Here is an 18,227-nt window from a genome sequence, read left to right as displayed (position 1 = left end):
CAATATACTTTTTTTTATAGTTTGGTTTTCAATAAGGAACAGCCGTGTCATGTGCGAAATCAGGTGTGAGAACGGGATGCTCGGGTCAGTGGATTATACCGCTTAGTTACACAGGTGGCACTGGGTAAGCTTAAACCTTACACTGCTTATATCTAAACCAAATTTGAGAGTCGGTAAATTTAATTGTTTTTACAGGAAATTCGCAATTTTTGCAATGAATATTCAAAATATTCCAGTTCGTATCAAATATGCCATTGAAATGAGTACAAACATGCCCGGTACTGGTTCAATAGTTATTATTAACCGTTTTCATTTATCGGGATGAATCTCAGAACCGACTTGGCTTTGTAACGATGATACCTCAGGGCAAGTGTAAAGCATTAACAACCTGCATGCTACACCTCCATCCAAGAATCTCAAGGTTTCGCATATTTTTGATCTAAATCAGCTCAACTTTAAAGCTTAAAAAAACGCAGATCCATTTAAAAAAAAAAAAGTTCCTAGCTCGAGATGTTGTCATGATTTGCCGAGCAACCGCATGCGACATCGGGCCAATCTTCCAACGAGTGGGAGCAACGACAATCTCCTGTTTAAATATGTGAAACGTGAGTCCGCAACTGGGTAGTTAAGAATTTCTTGCTACTGGCGTATAAGCTCGAGCCTCAGTGAATCATCTCGCTCGGTTGGATGGTCGGATTCAAGCAAGCTAGCTCTATAGCATGCACACGAAACCCAGCACAACAACCCAGACTCGTGTAGACATATTATTTGGCAATGGATTTATTGCTTACGGTTTTCATTCACCTCATTTATAACATATTTTCGCTTGCAATGTTGGTCCATGTTCGGGTGCATGCAGAGTGTGCTTCTTGTCAACACCACCTGTTTGGTGATATCTCTTTATACAGATTTTCACAAACTGTGAGGAGTGACGTAAAACAGAGCAGGATAGCTGCCACGAGGGGATTTATATCTGATATATAGCACTGTGGAGATGCAACGGGCTATTCCAGTTGAAATCCATACACCCCGTACGCAAGTCATGACCTTAATCTTCCACACCGGGAGTGTGAATTTAAAATAGTGCCACCCATTCAGTGTCGTCTGCTCCAAAATGGTTATTCCAGTTGAAATCCATATGTACACAAGACATGACCTTAATCTTCCACACAGGGAGTGTGAATTTCACATGGAACTACCTGAATGGTTGACTCCATTACTATTTGAAATCTACACCCTCTGTGTGGGAGATTAAAGTCATGTCTTTCATAAGGGGTGTAAAGATTTCAACTGGAATAGCCCAGTGACTGGTATAACATCAGAACACAGGGGATGTCACATTTGCTTTTGTTCTTTGTACATTCCAATTTCAAAATGCAAAAAAATAAAATAATTGGATTTGGGTTATCTTCCCCAAAGATATTTATCCAATGCAATCTATACTCGGAGGCCATGTTGCGCATAAACTCTCATTTTACTTAGGCCTATTTATTTGATTTTTTACCAGATTTTAAAGATAGAACAAGGTACTAAGAAACATGAATCTTACAGTTGATTTTGTCACATTTGAAATTTGCCAATGAAAAAGGCAGGAAATTGTTAGCCAAGTTCTGAAACATTCAGATTCAAAACACCATTTTCAATCCATTAGTATTAAGTAACAAAATCAAACAGTGTTGATCTGAATTAGTCATAATCAAAGAGAATCGACAATTGGGAACACAGGGGACCATCGGGGTTAAGAATGACATAATTGAGAGATTACAGCGTTCATCTCAAACACCGATTTAAAACCTGATGCATACCCAGATACAGTTAATTGAAAATCAGTGACACAGTCGAGTTTAGAGTCATCTTCAATTGGCGTTTCATAAGGTTTGCATTTGAGTTGAAAACTTGCAATCTCTCAATTGATGACAATCAACAGGCAACTTTCCCCATCACATTAGCTTAGGGCTGCTAAGAATATGTGATTTTGGAGGCCAAAAAACGCACCCCGATTTTTAAAAAAAACGCACAAATCTGTGATTTCCCGCCAAATTTGGAGTGTCCCTGGACTTAACATCAAGTGCTGCCATCATTAAAAAAACCCATAAAAAAACATTAAAAAAATTAAAAATTGTGTTTTTTTTAAAACATTTTGCGGATTTGGAGAGTCCCTTGACCTAGAGTGAAGTCCTGCAATTATTTGTGGTTGATTTAAAAAAAAGTTTGTATCCAAATGGGGCCGATTTGTAACTTATGTTCACTGCATAATCTATTGAAGATATAAATGCATGCATTGGTTTTTTACAGAAGTCAAAATACGCAAATTGCGCCACAAAAAACGCAATTGCGTATTCATAGCAGCCCTACATTAGCTGATAACTCTTGCGCTGAAATTCTTCCCGACTTCTTTTCCGGTCAGGCCAATAGGAATTAGCCGTCCCAATTGCCACGCTAAGAAGCAATAGGAAGATTGCTTCCACTGTAAATTAGCAAAGTACATTCACGGTAGCGGTGGGCTGACACCTGCTGCTTATTCATGGACACATTTGTTCGTCTATTTGAATCTTTTTAGTCAAGTTCCAATTCCCATTTCCTTTTCCTGACTGATAAAAAAAATCTCTTCAGCTTTTATCTTCTACCTTTTTCGCTGCCTAGCTGCAATTATTTATATAAATGGTGAATCAAATGAGCTATACCGTAAAACAGTAAAGTGATTTCCAATTGTTAACTTGTAAAACTACAAACAAACAAACAGACAGACAGATAGACAGAAACATACAGACAAGATACACAAAGCAAACATATAGCCATAGGATCCACTTGTCTTGAAATTGGTAACATACATAAGCCACGTCTATAAAAAAGGATCGTTCTAATTATAAGTAACTGTTATCTTCACAAGATAGCACATGTATGTCATGTGAACAGTTAGTGCTATCTTCAGTAGACAGCAAACTTCATTGAGCTCAAGATTTGCTGTGGCTGATGCAAATAATACCAACACAATGCAAAATCTATGTGTGAATGTTTTATTGGCGGTCATTGGGGTCATTTTTTGGGAGTATAGTGAAGATAAAGATCATTCTATGAGTACTGTTATCATCACAAGATAGCACATGTCAAGTGAACAGTTTGTGCTATCTTCAGTAGACAGCAAACTGATTGGTGGCACAATGCTTAGCTACACTTACTGTCACAGAAATCTTCAATAGATAGATAGCATATTGAGATTGCCTATATGGTATATGTGAACAGCTGCTATCTTATGACAACTTATGAAGACAGCAAACTACACTTCAAAGGATTGCATATAAGGACTTCAAAGGATTGCATAAGGTCATCTATGGTATGTGAACAGCTGGTGCTATCTGCAGTAGTAGACAGCATACAAACTGTTATGTAGACAGTGCTGCTCACACAACATTCAATGTCCCAGCTATCTTCAAAAGATAGCATTGTCTATGGCATACAAGGTTGTCTATGGCATATATGTGAATAGCTGGACTATCTTCAGTAGACAGCACACTAATATTGTACTAGTACTCTACACATAATGTCAAGGGTGTGAACAGGCAGTGCCATGTAGTCAGCACATTGTAGTCACACACAATCTCATGGATATCTTCAAAAAAGATAGCATATTGGGCGCATCCAGATATTTTTGGCTCACCCCCTAAAGAAGACATGGGAAAATCTTAATCTTTTTTAAGATCTGACCTCGTAAATCATAAGACAAATGAAATAAGAAAAAACAAAGGAGAGATCATAGCCAGCAGTAGTACATAGAGTATCATGCCTACGGATTTCATCACAGTCTTACCTTAGCACGCTGGTAAGCACCGTTTGAGATGGTGTTAATCGATAGTCGATAACCGATAATCAATGATCAATCAGCTATGAATATTTAATTGGATTCTAAAAATAATGATCACGGACTCTCATGTTCAAAGGTGTGTGTGTGTGGGGGGTGTATTCCCCCTCGCATGTTGGTGCTCGGTATGGCTGAGGACTGCTTTTTACCCCTAAAGAAGACATGGGAAAACTCAAACTTATTGGGAATCCCATGTCTTCTTTAGGGTAGGTGCCGTTAATTTCTGGAATAGCCCATTTAAGGTCATGTATGGCACATAATAGTGAACACCTGGTGCCTTGTCTTCAATAGGGGATGTATGGATTTCAACTGGACTAACCCAAGTATCAAAGAGAACAAGAGTAAAATATCAGGTCTCTTTGCTGCCGATCCTTTACATTAAAAAAGCACATTCCTGTCATGAAAACTGAAGCTATTTTAGTCTGCACCATACACCTCTTTCATACGAAATAACGAAATCATCTTGAGCATACTCCCCGAGTCCCTGCTATATAACACCTATTTCTATAAGAGCCTACTCACTGTTTCATCACCTACTCTACAACATTGCGTGCAAACACTGACCACAGAACATGATCTTAAGCTTGAATTACATACTCCTAGCCTGCGATAAAACATCAAATTCACTTAATTTAAGCAACGTTTCCCCTAGGGTACGCACATCCATGTTCTGCAGACCAACTATTCATTTGACGATACTGAAGACCTTATTTTATTGTTATTTCAAGCATTCTTAGGCCCTTTACAACAGAATAAAAGATCGCCAGGGAGAGTGAAAAAACAGGGCTCAATCAGTTAGGACCGTTATATAATGTCCCTGGCGACACACGATTTTGCCAACCTTGAGAAGTCTTTTCTTGATACACGTCCAATCTCGTTGGACCCATGCCAATAAGAATAGCTAAGGCTTGAATGACAACATGTAAACGGTAGGATTTTCATCACTTAAACAACAACTTAAAGCTGTGGAAATGTCAAGGATTCTAGCTATTTTTCCCCCAAGTCGTATAATTGATGAAAACCCATGGTTATTGTTACTGCTTTTTTAATATCATCATTTCTACTACAAGCATGACTCCTCTTTATGTCTTTCCAGTTTTTACTTCGCTTCATATTGAGTTACATTTGTTTTTATTGAACATTAACTTCCATCTGAGCAAAAAATTACAACCATTAAACATCGACTGAATAATATTTCTTTTAGTGTACAAAGCAATTTTATTTGCATTCAATATTATGGTTTACTGAAATGATGCACAAGCTTGCACATTAATTTTCCATTCCCAAGGACACCATTTCTTTTCTATTTCGAAAATTATTGCAAAATTATTGCCGCCAAACCGGCCCACATTTCCTGCTGGTTTCCATAGCGACGACAATAAACTCAATATTAAGGTATTGACGGGTAGAACATGTAAGCTTTTATTTTATTAAACGCAGCAAACAAGTTAAAAATCAGAATCTCAAGGCTTTATTTATATGATGAAAATTTATTTTAATATAATTCTTCAAAGATCAACCTTGGCAATAGTATTCAGGGCCTGAATTAACTTTGATTCTATTTAAATACTTACGATATCAGAGGAAAATTTTTTTTCTTCTGTTTTTGTTGGCTGCCATTTCCTATTTTGAATTAAATTCATTCCTATTTTGAATTCAATTCATTATTTAAAAAATATATATATATATAGCTTATTTTTAAAAGATGCATATATAAAATATGACTTTATTACCAAATTTGGACAGTATTCTTTATAAAGTTGAACGACAATGACACTGAACAACCTTTTTACCATAACGGAACAAACTATAGCTTTATGACATCATATAATAAAAGACTGATTATGTTTGTACAAAACTAGTGAAAATATTGATCAAAGTTTACCTTTCGGGTTAGTTTGAATTCTCAATATATTTTACACTTACATTTCAAGGAGGGAGGAAGGAGGTCATCTTCCTAACAAATGACCTTTTTTTAAAAGGACATCATCAAACTTTTGGTTTGGTCCCTAACCAAGAATACAGAATGATTCCACAGTCAAGTGAGTCAAATCTGTGTCAAGACATTGTAACATTCTCAAAGACAGATTTAACACTGATCAACACCACTCACATTTTTTAACCATGTAATTATTTTAGAGAAACTTTTCTCCATCCTCAGCGGTATTATGATGTAGGTCGACAGACTGATGAACCCGGATGAACCTCAACTGTCATTGGACATTGATGTTACAATGACTGCCGGCCCTCAATAGAAATGGATTAAATTAGCTTTTAAGTTTGGGATTACGATTAAAGTTAGGGTTAGGGTTATGGTGGGGTGGCAACTAAAATTCTCCAGTTGTTCAAATCCAATACAACAACAATATATGGGATTTATGCCAGTTTACACCCAGATGTGGCAGTGACATCAGTGCGCATTTCATTGGGCGCACCTTCAAATCATTAGCGTTCACTCAAAGTGCTGGCATACACACACTCGCCTAAAGACGCTGCACAGATGTGCGTGCGAAACAGTTGCCTAAACGTGTTGATGTCACTGCCACATTAGGGTGAAAAATGGTACTTTCTTCCCTGTTATACAACTAACTACCTGTAAACAACAAATTTTCTTGATAAACGTTTTTCAAAAGTAGCAAGTGAACTTTGAAGTTAAATTTAATAATTTCAAGACAGTCCAGCATATGCAACCACAGAAAACAATATTCCCTCCAGAATCAATTTCTTTTGAAATTTCCATCTTTTTACACACTGCAGGTAACTCTAATGCCTGGGCAATATCCTTCCCTCAGTATTTTGACAGTTTCATCAAATTAGTACCTCAGCTGGGATTTGCAAAACCCATTCAAGAGGTCATCGTGAGATCTTGAGAAAGCGCAAAGAAAAATCAATAGTAAACAAGAGTGCAGGAAACAACCACCAAGACACGCATAAATGTTTCCTGTCCAGCCTGTTAAAATGCATGTGTATTAAAATATACTTCACCAGTTCACACAGTACACCTGTGGCCCTTTTTTTATCTCATATATATCGTTTACAGTTAGTTAGTCACACACAAAAAAGATATTGGCCGAAACATGATTTCTGATGTTTTTGTCCTCACAAAATGTTAGTTTTCAGTTTGCACTATCAGCTATGTGCCTTTTTTTTAAAAACATTGAGCTGAACAAATGAAGTAAAATGAAAAACAATTATTGTTTCATTCCAGTACTTACATTGCAAATGCCTGTATCGGCAAATCTGATTGGCCGAAACATGATTTCTATTTTTTTTTCTTTACAAAATGTTAGTTTTCAGTTTGCACTATCAGCTATGTGCCTTTAAAAAAAAAAAATTGAGTCGAACAAATGAAGTAAAATGAAAAACAATTGCGATTTCATTCCAGCGCTTACATCGCAAATGCCTGTATCGGCAAATCTGATTGGATGAATGCGGTATTGAATCTCAGGAGTCAGGATCCCCAGATTTACTTAACCCCATCCCCATGAGAACTACCTGCCGATTGGTCAAATAGAGGTTTTCATTAACAATTGGAGAAATCAGCAACATTGTTAGAATAATTTCACCACACAAAAAAATTTGGGTGAATTATTTGCAAAGTTCCATTCTGATTGGTGATTAAAATGAAGATATCATGTAATTGACCAATTAGGCAATGTTAGATACTGTAACGCGGCTGGGCCGCGGGATGAATACTGAGAATCCGGAAAAGACAAACTGTACGAAATGCCATCTAAAATGGTGAACTACTGTTATTGCTAATTTCACTGGTTCTTAAAAATATTACTCATGGCGGGAGCTTTCGACTGATGCCAGCTTTGGCAATTTAGTAATTTAGGCCAATCAGAAGTCAGATTTCTTTGCGATATTAAAATCAATAAATAAATTCAGGAAATAATAGGCTTCAAATTACTTTTGAAGTCACTGGCAGATTATCCACTTACTTTCCTTGATTCTTAAGATAGAACTGCACGGTTGATAGAATAAAGTCAATAAACAGGAAGTTCCTTTTTAATTTATAATTAAAACGACGAGTGTGCCTTTAATCCATAACACCTAAATTCAGAGCCACCATCTGCATGGCATGCATGCACATCATAATGCAAGGCTAAGCTTAGCCTTTCTTGAAGACTAGGAACTTCCCCTTTTATGTTCTATCGTAATTAAATTAAGATGATTAAACCATTGTTTTATCAGTCACGATGAACCAAGATGTCCAAGGGAAGCAGAAGGCCCAAGAGCCTAAGTAAGCTTAAACTTTCCAGGCCACCTACAGGCGCTAAAAGACGCAAGGCTCAGCAGCCTAGGCCATCTAAGCTTACCAATTATGACGATTTGTGACTGTAAAGATGCTTAAAATTGGTGCAGTTCTATAGGCCTCGATGAAAACAATTAAGCATTCATGGGAACCAAATTCACAAAGCGGAGAAAGCTAGCCTTGAAAAAGGCTCGACGATCATGACGATGATGCATTTTACACAGGACTATGGCTAACATGGCTGTCGTCTGCTACATTTTGACCATCATTTTTGGCTGAAAGTTCCCATAAATTGCATTAAATGTCTTCCACATCGAAGCTGAAATTTACTGAACCAATGTCAAGGAAAGCGAGGCTACGGCAGTGAGTGTCAATCACTTCCAATGCCTGATGAGTCTCATTTCAAATCTGCTGTGACAGAGCTGACCAGGGGCGTGACTGCCCCTGGCAGCGTCAAACCAAAAAGTGAGCAATTTTGGCGAGCAGCCGCTTTTTATACGAGCAATTTATCGCGAAAACACGCACAAACGAGAGTTGAGTGAGCAGAAAAATCAGTTTTCCTTGCTCGCGAGCAATTTATCGTCTTTTCTCGTGAGCAAGAAAACAGCACATTCTGCTCACGAGAACTCACTCACCGAAAAGGTTTCTGATTGACTGAAAAACATGAAAAAACGAACGTGGTGCAAACCCAGACAAGCGAGAATCCGACCATAGACATCCCCAGACGGGGTCGATCTCCAGAATAAAAAGCGAGTTGCCAGGGCCGCAAATTTGACAGAATCTTTACTAGATTCAGAGAATTAAGCCCAAATCGACAAAGAACTGGCAACTAGTAAACAAATCAAAACTTTCCCAGATCGAAAATATGCACAAAACACATCATTTTAAATCAATTAATTAACGCCTAAATTCAATTCAGATTTCAATAAAAGTAATTTTGATAATAATTCCACCTGTGCTTTACTGTAACTTGTATCAATTTGCACAATAAAATAATTTGGATCATGAAAATCTGGCGACAAAATCAGTGACTGGTGAGTAATACAATACTCTTCATTCAGTAAGCTTATAAAAATGCATGACCAGAACATCGAAATCGAGGACTCATCAAAATTGATCAAATTTGGTTATAAAATCATGATAACTAGTCCAAGAGAGATAGGTACGTGTAACAATACAAAAATAAGACCATAAGCCTCACACGAGCTCAAATAACCCATTTTTAGAGAATGAGCGAAAATCCATTTTCGTTACAACAAATACAGTGTTTGAGGCCTTGTTTTTTGCATAAGAAGTACTGTAAGTGGGACATTTTCGTGAGGTTTAATTGTCTCACTTTTTCGCTGCCGAGCAGGCAGCCATAAATTTTTAACCCTGCAAAAATATTTATTACAAAGTATTTAATGTGAATATATTTGGAAATACAAATTAAACACCCACTAAACTGTCAATTGATAAAATTGCAAAAAAATTGAGCCAGCAAAAATATCCCACTATACACTACAATACAATTGTGTAACTATAATTACGTGTTTCGTAATTAAGGTGGCCCCCACAAAACTATACACCACATGAGGCCACCATATACTATCACAATAGCAAGTTTGAAGTTGATCAGTGATTGCGTTTAAGCTGGAGAGTGGATTAATGGAAATGAAGGTGTGTAAAAATCAGAAATTTTTGGGTCTCTTCCTCAGCAAATCTTACAATATGCTTTAGCATTGTATCAGAGGTAGCAGTAGCACTGAGAGAGCAGGGTTATAGCCACGCCGGTCGGGGGTAACCGGCACGGACCGGCGCCGACCGGCACTAAAAAAAAATATATATATATATATTTTTTTTTTTTTTTTCTTCCCACAAATGTTTTATTCATCATAAAAAGAGTAACAAACCAAAAATATTTTTTCGGGTATACCCCCTAGCCTATTCCCAGATCCCTTGTGTTCGCTAAAAAGATTGTGCCCCAAGCCAGCCCTCTAATTGGATAGTAAGGCACTCAACTTGGGCTAGTTATAACCCTGTGAGAGAGGGTCAAGGTTCAACTTGCAAATATCTACTAGCAGACTTTAATGGTGATCAATCCATCTTAGATTGTAATTGTTGTTCCGAAAGAGACAAAAATGGCATTAATTACTCACCACCACTATAAAAACATCACACTTTTTATTTTTTTTAATGGATAGATTGATAACAAAACTCACGTAAGTTTCAATTACTGGAAAAAATACTAGAGGTCAATTTTATAAAGATCCTTTGGATCTGCAATCTGAGTTATTCACATGATTGGCAAATGAAATATTCATATTGAGTGTCAACCACACCAGGAAGACACTTTTGATCAGGCTTTTATATCGCAAAACCCAGGTAATATTAGTTAAAAAAAAGATAGCAAATCAACGGCGGTAAATTGCGAGGCTAGATCAGAGTGCAAATCAATCTTAATTACTATACTGGCCAGTCTCTCTCATAACTTGTTTCAACGATGCAGGACTAAGGTTGTGCATCACATCCAAGGGTTTGATGAATAACCATCTGCAATAGCTGCCAGGTGTCAAAATAGTACAATATAGCAAATATAGAAAGCAGAAATTGTTGAATGTTTAAAGGGCAGCTATTGCATATCTAGGGCCTTCTTGTACTAACGCCACAACATCTCCTTTTTTAAGTTATATTACGATACTGCAAATTAAAATTACGACATCTTCTTTCCGCTCAATTACATCATCTTGCAGATTTTTGTTTAAAAATATAATTCGGATCGTGCACAACATAAAATCAAGATTTATACTAGTCTTGGTTCATATTTCGTAGCTTTACGCATTGACTTGACAATCAACAGGACACTTCATGAATTAAGCTTATAAATGCCTGATTGTTAGGCTCTATCTGTGTGTTTCCACAGAGCACCGTTCTCTGAATTATAGCGTACCATGCCGTGCAACGGCGGGTAACAAGCTCTGTGGAAATGTGCCGGGTGATGCTGTTGCCGTTTGCTTTTCCATTATTTCCATCTATTATACGGCATATTCCGGGTAAAGGTGTGCGATCTTACTATGATGTGGAAACAAGCAGGGTAACAACTTTCCGTGAACCAGTCCAACATGCCCTCGTTATGATTTGCGTGTGACAGGAATTGCTTTCCAGACTTCCGGGTCTGCAGTAAAAAGCTGTGCATTGAAGAAATCATGCAATTTTTGCTCTTTAATAGTGGAAACATGCAGGTTATGATTTTCTTACAAAATCTTAAACCTAAAAAGCTACTGTACATACCGTAAACGTTCGCCTAATGGCGCACCTGGGATCCTTTGCCTTGGGTTAAATTTCGTGTGGAAAGAGAGAGCTCCCTCCTGTGAATCTGTGCCCTTATTTGCTGGTAGGAATTTTACGGGAGGGCACTTTTAGGTCATATATACGCAGTTTCTTTGGCTGGGACAGCAAAACACTTGTGGCTACCGGTAACCAATCAAGTGCTTGGCATGTGAGGGGTCTCGGGTTTGAATCCCAACAGAAACAAACAACTTCATTGTTCATCTTCTCTCTCTTCCTTCCTTCCTTCTTTCCTTCCATTCCCCAAAAAGCACAATGTACATTTGGGTTAACACTTTTATTGGAAACTTGATTTTGGCCTGATTTATATTCTTGTAATCCTCAACAATTAAGGTTATGACAGTATACAGGTACTTCTGATCATTCAATAGAATTTACTCAAAGAAAGAAAAGGCTTGTGTACCTGTACACTAATACGAAAAATGTATGCATTGTAGTCACAAGAGGAAACTTAACATAATCGTACTTCATCATGTTCACTCCAACAATTAGGTTAAAACGGCTTCCCTTTTTAATCAAATAGAATGTATACATGCATAATGCATACAATGAATGCAGTAAAGTGGAACACATTTTCTATTTACTATACGAGAATCTTTATTTCCAGGTACTTGGAAACGACAAGTCAACTCCTGAATGTGGATTTACGACGCATGAAAAATGCAATTTTAATTTGGTTTCGCTGAAAACAATACCTCACTGAGATCCGCATCCAGAACAAAACGCTGACAAGTCAAATAGATTAAATATTAAAAACCAAGTGCTTTTAGTGGCCATTGGTTTCGCCACGCTCACTTTTTTAATTGCAATATTCACTCTGACTTCCCTCTACGATGTCATCGTCATCACTTTCAGTCTACGGTATTGCAGTTGAAATCCATACACCCCCCTATGGAAGATATAACCTTAATCTCACACACAGGGGGTGTAGATTTCATTATGGAGTCACCCATATCAGGTAATCCCATTTGAAATTCACACTCCCTGTGTAGAAAATTAAGGTCATGTCTTCTAAAGGGGGTGTATGGATTTCAACTGGAATAACCCATTTTGGAGCAGACGACACTGAATGGGTAAGCCCCATTTGAAATTCACACTCCCTGTGTAGAAGATTAAGGTCATGTCTTCTAAAGGGGGTGTATGGATTTCAACTGGAATAACCCATTTTGGAGCAGACGACACTGAATGGGTAGCCCCATTTGAAATTGACATTCCCTGTGTAGAAAATTAAGGTCATGTCTTCCACAGGGGGGTGTATGGATTTCAACTGGAATAGCCAAATAGGGATGGCAGGATGTTTACACAAACACTCCACTACATGGTGTTAATATCTCAATACCTCACTCTGCAGTATCAAACGATCAATTCACGGCTGATAGATTGATAACCCGACATGTCACGGTGGTGCAAACCAGACTGTAAAACAACTTCCTTTTCTTCTTAGGCCAATATCTGGGATGCAAATGCAAATGTCTCAAAGCTGCTGTGTGTGCTCCTTATTACAGTGCACATTTGTCTCCGAGAAATTGACCAGATAATTTTTCCACCTAGCTCATTTTTTTTCTTTTAATTTTTTTAAACAAAAATGTTAGGGTAAAAGTATGTTTTAAAAGCATTTGCTTTCAGTTTATATAAGGCGGAAAAATAAGACTCATAACACCGTGTATTGATATAGAATGAAATGCACCCAGTTGGGCGCAATGTTTACGCTAGTTGTGCGTTGCGTAATGCGTGACTGGGGCACGCTTATGTGAATTTACGCGAGCGTGAGTTGGGACTTTATTGATACGCGCAGTAACAAAAGCCAAATAATTTCTGCCTTACATAAACCGAACAAACTTTAGAACTGTGTGATTAACACTTTCAATTATTATCTGTTCAAATTTCGATAACACCTCTTGTCACTTTCAAAGTGGTATTAGAGTGATTTGATGAGACAGGTGCCCTGTTCAATTCTTAGCAAATCATTGCTGGATGATTACAGGTTTATTTGCACCATTTATACATGCACACCCACAAAACCCCCTGACAGTGAATAGAATTTGTCCAGTGTGACGTCACAAGGCGTCACCGTATCTGGAACGTATTTATAGTATTAGTGCAAATATTTTGTTATATATTTTTAAGAATGTAAGTTTTGAAAGGTTTGAGCATCTCAAGCTTATTTTGACTGAATATAAGCAATTTTATTAATTAATTTTATTTAACCCCATGAGAACTACCTGCCGATTGGCCAAAAAGAAGTTTTCATTATCAATTGGACCAATCAGCAACATTGTTAGAATAATTTCACCATGCAAAAAATTGGGGTGAATTATTTACAAAGCTCCATTCTGATTGATGATTAAAGTGAAGATATCATGTAATTGACCAATCAGAAGCAATGTTAGATCGGCAGGTAGTGCTCAGGGGGTAAATTTTACTTATTAATTTTAGGGATGCAATTTTGATGAGAATCAGGGAATCATTTCTTGCAATGATTGTCCTAAATTTGTTTTTCGAGAATCAACACTGATTTGTGTACAATTTTTTGCAAACAACATGTTGGTAGTTCTGTGCTGATAATCAAAATTTACTCAGCTGCAACAAAATTGCATCTCTGATAAGTCGTGGGGGAAAATAGAGAGGAAATTTAAAACACACATTGCGCATTGGATTTCTAACATCTTCGCCAGTTCTTAGATGCACTTTTTTGCCTTAAAAGCAGTTCAAATTCAAGTTTCACGTTGCAAAACTCACCTTGTCACAAATTATGTTCTTCTAATGGAGTAGTCTTACAGATAGTTACGTAAGATATATTTTATTTCAATCAATTTTATTGCAAAAGAAAGATTACTAAAGAATGTTTAACGATATTTGACATGACAGGACACACGCTATGCAAGACATATTTAACATGCTGATTTTTTCCTATAAATATCAGTTACTTCATGCGCTAGTTTTAGTTGGTGTATGTTCTGCATATACAAAAGGGGGAAAATAAAATGATTCATAACTAGATACATCCATGTGTGGAAAATGGTGTCCACATATATTATGTAAGCTTCAGAGCAAGGAAATGGCACCCATCTTGATGCTGCAAGAGCTTATCATTTTGCTCAATTTGAAATCTAGGCCTGTATTTATGCATAAGTTATCACCTACATAGATGAATAGGCTATCCAAGTTGAAATCCATATACCCCCTATGGAAGACATGACCCTAATCTTCCACAGAGGGAGTGTGAATTTTAAATTTGGTTACCTGAATGGGTGACTCCACTTGAAATCTGCAAGATTAAGGTCATAGAAATGCCACTCAGTTTCACTCATAAACCTAAAACTGGTGAGAAAAACCTGAAAAAGCATGTGAATGCAGGCCAAAAAGCCCCGAAACGGGCTGAAAATGAATTAAAAACGCAGGAATTTGGACCCACAAAAACCTGAATTCAGGCTAAAACCTGAAAAGTGATATCTCTGAAGTTTAGCGGTGTATGGATTTCAACTCGAAGTCGAATAGGCCTATGCATATTCTGTGTTCCATTTGAAAGAGAACTCAAGCAAGTATCTCCCAAAATGACAAGTTTCTATAATCTCATGCTACTGTCAGACCAGACTTGCACCACTAGCGAATAAAACAGTAAGTTAACACATATAGGCTGAACCATGTACCAATTGCAATGTATTTACTAGAGTGATTGATTCTATACAATTTCTCCCCTTGACCAGTATGACATGCCTGGGAGGAGGATCACTCAACCATAATAGTGTAAACCTGCAAGACCAACCACTAAAATACCCCTTAATCAAGTTTTGGTCTTTTCATCAAAAGGAAAAAAAATGTAACAAGGATGTGCAATTTCACACAAAATTAGTGTCCCTAAAACAGGTGTTCAAATAGCTTGAAAACAACACCTTTTTTTCTTGAAAATCAACGTTTGAAGACCCCTAAATGAGGATGTTCCTCATTCTTTCTCAAAAAGAACCCATTTTCACTCACTGATTGCTGCACCCCTTACCCCCTGATGACATGAAATGGTGTACCAACCTTGTAAAGTCCATGGGAAATGGATCAGACAAAAGTTTTTGAAAAAATCTATCTGCAGGATAACCTGTTGGGCTTTCACTAGCCATAGAAACAAAAGTTACATTAAGACTGGAACTTGGAAGTAATACCCAGAAAATAAAGCTCTCCTCGAAAATTGTGATACCCGGGTACAAAAACCAGCTGCTCGGTACCCAAAGGTCATAATTTATTCTTAGTCAGTGGGAGTGGTCTAGTTAGTAGACACATAATCTGATTGGACAATCGCATCGTTACGGGTGGCGTCTATCAGGCCGTAGATGACCCCACGTCATCACGAGTGTTGATAATGCGTAACACGCTTGTAGAGGTGCGCGTATGTATCGCGTTGTATGCGTAGACTAGTGCCGGCATCCACTACTCAAAATATTGGATCTGCCTGTTGTCTATTACATGGTAGAGGATAGTAAAAAAAAAAAATTCCTATCATTTATTCTCTAAAAATTTACAAGCCTTGCCCTCACTCAGTTTGGGTGAAAAGTTACATACCATACATGTAGATACTTTAGGCAAAACACCACCCCTGAACATATGTGACACGATCTGCTCCATGGAGGCGAAAGGAGTCATTTTATAGTTATTACATTATACAAACATTAGGCTATCATACACTGAAAACACAAAAGGTCTTGCATACTTGCTTCTGAAGTTCTGTGATGTCTATTTCCTTATGTATTTTATTATTTGTTTACTCCATATTTTAGCCTTCATGGACCAGATTGTGTCAAATATGTGGTCTACCGTATAGGGAAATCCCACTGATTTGTGCACTGATGGTGTGGAAACCTACCTTAATCTCAAAATCACAACTTGTCTCACTGGCTCTCCCAAGTGGTGGTGTGCCACAATTGATACAAGACTCTCCTACCTTACACCTAGCTTACTCTGCGAAAAAAAATCCCTTTATTCCAATACCATCCCTGAGTATTTGAGCAGCTTAGGCGGTAAGTCACCATTACAAGAAAGTTATCAAGCTACTAGTAACGTCAAAGCTCCAATTTCTGACCCATTTTATTCGCTTCGCAACTCAGAAAGTTGCGTTAAAAATTGATGCTACTTGAAATGTCGACAGTTTGTACTTTCTCATAGAATCCCTAACCAGCTATGCAAGCATAATTTATGACTTCACACTGTTGCAAGCATACTTAGCTAGAGATCTATACAAAAACTTGTTACAACATCATACTCGTGTAGTATACATGTTCTACTTACCAGGTATAGTTGGGATAAAACGGGTTCAAACAAACACTGTGTCCAGGCTCCTACGGGAAATCTATGTGCAAAGAAAGGAAAGAGAAACAAGTGTCCCATGGATTTTAAAATGGAAATTGATCAAAATATGAAAATATATATTTGTGAAGGAATACATGATACATTTGAATAGACTTGCTGTCAGTCGGTGATGTATTACACCATATAAATAAAAAGCCGGAGTCTCCAAAGACTTCAAATCTATGGAGTTGAAACGGAGATTGATCAAAATATGTCACGTTTTTGCTGGTTGATATGCGAAATTTGAACAGACTGTCCTTTTGTAAGACTTCATATGTATTCAAATATGACAATATTATCAGTGCGTCAATCCATCGTGAAAAGTTGGGGGCATTTGGCCTGAATTGTCTAAAGAGTGGCTGAGAAGAAGAAAAAAATGGGTAATTTTGACAAGGTGCGTGTGTGTGTGTGTGGGGAGGGGGGGTTACATCTTCATGTCCCCCCAGGATTGATGTCCCCCAGGTATGCAATCCAATTTAGTGGCTCCTCCACTTCAAAAAGTTAAGCTCAAAGATTTACATTACAACATACAAGACTATGGATTTAATTTAAGGGGGTACTACACCCCTCAATAAATTTGTGACTATTTTTGCATTTTTCTCAAAAACTAATAACACCATGGTACCAAAAGTTATGTATATTATAGGGGCAAGGAATCCAATTACTACACTGGAATTTCAGTGACCCAAGACAAGCAATTCGATACTTGTGATAGAAAATGAGGTACCACTAGGATGTACCTCATTTCCTATCATATTTACTGAACCGTGTGTCTTGATTCACTGAAATATCAGTGTAATAATTGATTCCTTGCCCCAATAATATACATAACTTTTGTTACCAGTGTGTTATTAATTTGTGAGAAAAATGCAAAAATAGTCACAAATTTACCACAGGGGTGTAGTACCCCCTTAAGTTCAGCATATGTATTCAAACTTCTGGTATTTAATATAGGTTTCCTTTTCTCTTTAAATTTGAACCAAAAACAAAAGCTAAAACATAAGATTAAAAATAAATGTAATATTTTACGCCTGTACTCAAGATTTTGAATGCTTAGACTTGTGCAAAGTCTTTAAATATTACTTCGATGTTTTTATGCAAAAATATATATTTCCCTTTTTTCTAAATTTATATTGAAATTAAACTTTCATGGGTTGATTTCCTGTACTATTACAAAATGGTATCTTCTTTTGTATTTTCTTAAACTTTCAAATATTTAGTGCATATTATTCTGGAAACAGCAAGCTAGCTAGCCTAGCTAGAGATAATATAAAAGCGCCCTACTTCAAGTCATCATTTTTTCACACACACACACACACAGGCAGCTCATGATATAATAGATAGCGAGTGCCTCGTGGTCATTTCCGATGACAGTTACACACTCCATTCCAATCAGTCCGTTGATGTGTACATTGGTTGGCTTTTTCATTTTGTCGACACCACAACCTC

The 18,227-nt window shown here is 37.3% G+C and overlaps 1 protein-coding gene across 2 annotated transcripts in view; it reads right to left on the bottom strand.

Moving 5' to 3' along the window:
* The window catches only part of LOC140159140 (heterogeneous nuclear ribonucleoprotein K-like), a 210,819-nt gene that overhangs the window by 152,855 nt on the left and 39,737 nt on the right, over window positions 1-18,227 (bottom strand). For both annotated transcript variants that reach the window (XM_072182498.1, XM_072182499.1), the window contains exon 2: window positions 16,719-16,779. The gene's annotated coding sequence lies outside the window, so the exon portion shown is untranslated. The remainder of the gene's footprint in view (window positions 1-16,718; window positions 16,780-18,227) is intronic.

This window comes from Amphiura filiformis, chromosome 8 (genome assembly GCF_039555335.1).
Source record: "Amphiura filiformis chromosome 8, Afil_fr2py, whole genome shotgun sequence".
NCBI lineage: Eukaryota > Metazoa > Echinodermata > Ophiuroidea > Amphilepidida > Amphiuridae > Amphiura > Amphiura filiformis.
Note: the sequence above shows the minus strand (reverse complement) of the source record. Positions and strands in the feature narration are given on the sequence as shown.